This window comes from Rattus norvegicus, chromosome 13 (assembly GCF_021556685.1).
Source record: "Rattus norvegicus strain SHRSP/BbbUtx chromosome 13, alternate assembly SHRSP_T2T, whole genome shotgun sequence".
In the NCBI taxonomy this organism is placed as follows: Eukaryota; Metazoa; Chordata; class Mammalia; order Rodentia; family Muridae; genus Rattus; species Rattus norvegicus.
The window spans coordinates 68,302,674-68,306,063 of NC_141546.1; positions in this window are offsets into that span (position 1 = coordinate 68,302,674).

Here is a 3,390-nt window from a genome sequence, read left to right on the forward strand (position 1 = left end):
TTGTACGCTCAGCATATTGATGGATCGATTGGTGCCCCGAGGACTGGGTAAGATGAGCGTCTTTGTTATCTGTTCACATAGCAACAAGGAAGACATACACTGTACACATGTAGAGAGATGTAGCAAGCACGGAGGGGAAGGGATGCGGTCACAACCACAGGAGTACAGGGACACGAAGGACAGCCTTGTGGTGATTACTACATGTCAGGAACTGTCCTAGTCTCCACAGTCTCCATATAACAACCCTTTTCGTTTTCCCAAGACTCCGTAACATTGATGGCACTACCCTCTCTAAAGGCACCCGCATCAAGGAGAACTTACACAAGTGTCGCCCAGCCTGGCAGGCATCTGAACATCGGATCTAACCACTGACCTCTGCGCTTTTCAAGTCTGACCTGCAGGGATTATGTAAGGGTGGGAGAACATTCCAGGCTGAGGCAACGAGGAAGGCAAAGGCTCTAAGATGTGAGAAAACTCCATGCTTGTGACGCTTGAGTTTCAGTGGGAAGATAGCACGAAGGCATTGGTCCTACAAGCAGATTTCCCTCCCATCCCGGAAGGGTTTTTTTTTTTTTTTTAAGATAATATTTGGAAAGTGATGAATCAACTCAAATTCCTATAACTATAGTGTTTCCAAATGGCTACTGTCCAACCAGTCTTCCTGCTGAATTGTTGGCTGAGGGCTACTTTAAACACATCCCCGGAAGAAAAACTACGAATCCTCTGATTAATCAGGATTCCTGGTATTCATTTAATTGAAAGTTCTTTGAGGTCAACATTCTAAGATGGATTTCCACAGAAAGTGGCGTTTCCGGACAACAGTTATTTGACACAACCACGCCGTGCATTCCTGATCTGAGTTGAGGCTCTTGCCACTGTGGTATGTAGGCCACCCAGTGGGGTAGTGTTTATGACTACATGAAAACGTATGCAAAGAAACTGTAGCAGCAAAACCAAACTCTGGCAGGCTTTAGCCCAGAATATAACCCAGCGGAAGATCCTGTAGCAATTCTACTTGCTTGAATATTTGTCTGTGTTCGAGGAACCAGAGGGTTATTGATTCACTCATGAGCGTTTTCCAAGTTCTCCTTGTAGTAAAGGTGGTAACACCATTCACATTTAATAGGGGTCTTACTGAATGGCAGGCGCTGAGCTAAGCATCTTTGAATAGTCACAGTGGAATCCTTACCACGATTCTACGGTATATGAATGACGGACTCCCCAGGCGAGAAAGCCTACCTTAGCTCACAGAGCCTGAGTTCCACCCTGGACGGTCTTTATTTAAGGTCTGTGCTCCAGCTGCTGGGTCCGGTCGCTTCAGATGAAGTCCTTAGGAGGCATAGGTAGGGCTGCTGATGGCAAACAGCACCGGAACCAGCATGAAGCAGTGGGAGAGCACCATTTCTCAGCCTTGTGCTAGCGAAGCCTGTGGCAGGTGTAGCGTTGCAGAGGGGTTCCTCCTGGTGCCATGCTCCTTTCCCTTGCATACTGCCCCAGGAAGCAGATGTCACATTAGAGGTCATGCTGCTAGAGAAATGGCATTGAATCAGCACTAACTTATGGATGTGCTAATTCTTTGCATATTCTGAACACAAAGATGACTAAGATATATATACATATATATATATATATATATTCCTATCCAAAAACTCAATTTGGTTCCGGGTACCTAGACATTAGGGTTGGCAAAGAACTGAGCCTCAGCATACTCTGGGCCAATCTCCTAAATGTACCACTGACTTGGGCCAAGATTGGGGTCTTTCCCAAGGCCAAGGGCCAATGTGTCATGGTGGACAGTGATTAACTCTGATACCCTGGTACTGCTGTGGTATTTTGCCCAAGGGTGCCTTTGACTCTTGGAGCCCAGGCTAGAATCCAGCTTCCAGAGGCTGCAAGAGAGCTGCTCCTTTGAGGCATTGCCTGTCTGTCTTCCTCCCTACCTAGACTCTTCCGTCATCAGACAGAAATCTCCTAGATTTTCCTTTCTTGGAGACACACGTTCCTCTCACCAAACCCTATTTTCTTCGGTGAGTTTTGTTTTTTTGGGAAAAGAAAGCTACAAAGAAAAATGCTTTCTTTTGCAAATCTCTTGAAAAGCAAGAAAGCAAGAGTCTGAATCAGGAGATGAAGACAGTAACCACAACAGTAACGGGTGGCTAGAACAGTGTTCCTGAAGACAGGTAGTCTCCTTCTCTTATTCTTCCTTGTCTCCCTCCTTCCTTCCTCTCTCTGTCTCCAGCTCCCTCCCTCCTTTTATCTTGGTGTCCTCTTGTCCTCTTTCTTCTCTACTTTCTAAAAAAAAAATACAAGGTGACATCGAGGGCCAGCAAGATAGTTTGTGGACAAAGGCTTTTGCCTCTGACCACGTAAGCCTGATGACCTGAGTGCAATCTTTGGAACCCACATAAAGCTGGAAGGAGAAGCTCTGTCTCAAGGGAATAAAACAGAGAGAGAAGGAGGAAGATGCTGACATCCTTCCCTGGCCTCACACCCAAACACACATGCACAAACACATACTCCTGCGGAACACGCATATAATATGCATGTACAGCATGTACATATCTATATCCCCAAAACATGTATATCATATACACACATACACACATGTGTGCACACATAAGAAGCTGGTTTGTGGTCTGAAGAGAAGGGTCAGCTCGTAAGAGCACTTGCTCTTGCAGCAAACCTGGGGTGGAGGTTCCCAGCACCCACCTAGTGGCTTACAACCATCTGTACCTCCAGTTCCGGAGGATCTAACACCCTCTTCTCCCTTCTGGGGCATTGCACATAATTGATGCACATGCAGAGAAAACAGCTACATGTATAAAATAAAAATAAACAAAAATTTAAGTATGAAAAGAAAATTTGTTTTTGTCTATTTTGGCTACTAGTGAGGTCAAAGCCAGTCTAGGTTACATGACACCACACCTCAACCCATATACCCTTTCCTGAGGGAGAGAACAGAAAAGAAGACCACTCCCTAACTTTCAGAACTTTCTAGAGGCTTCAGCAGTGACTCTAGTACAAAAGAATGAACAAATGGAGAAGTGTATCAAAAGATGTCCTTTCCAGAACACTTGGTTTTAGCTGCTGCTCTGCCCAGCCAGAGGCAACTCTTCTCATCTCCCTTTTATTGCCTGACAAAAATAAATAATAAATAAATAAATACATAAATAAATAAATACATAAATAAATAAATACATAAATAAATAAAGAAAGAAAGAGAGAAAGAAAGAAAGAAAGAAAGAAAGGCAGGCCCAGTCCTGGAGGACTAAGATAGGAGAAACCTTCATCCTGAAACATTGTTTGGGGTTTGGGGTTTGGGGTTTGGGGTTTGGGGCTTGGGGGTTGCCCACGGACAAGGAGCATCCATTTCATGCTACTGCATGAGTA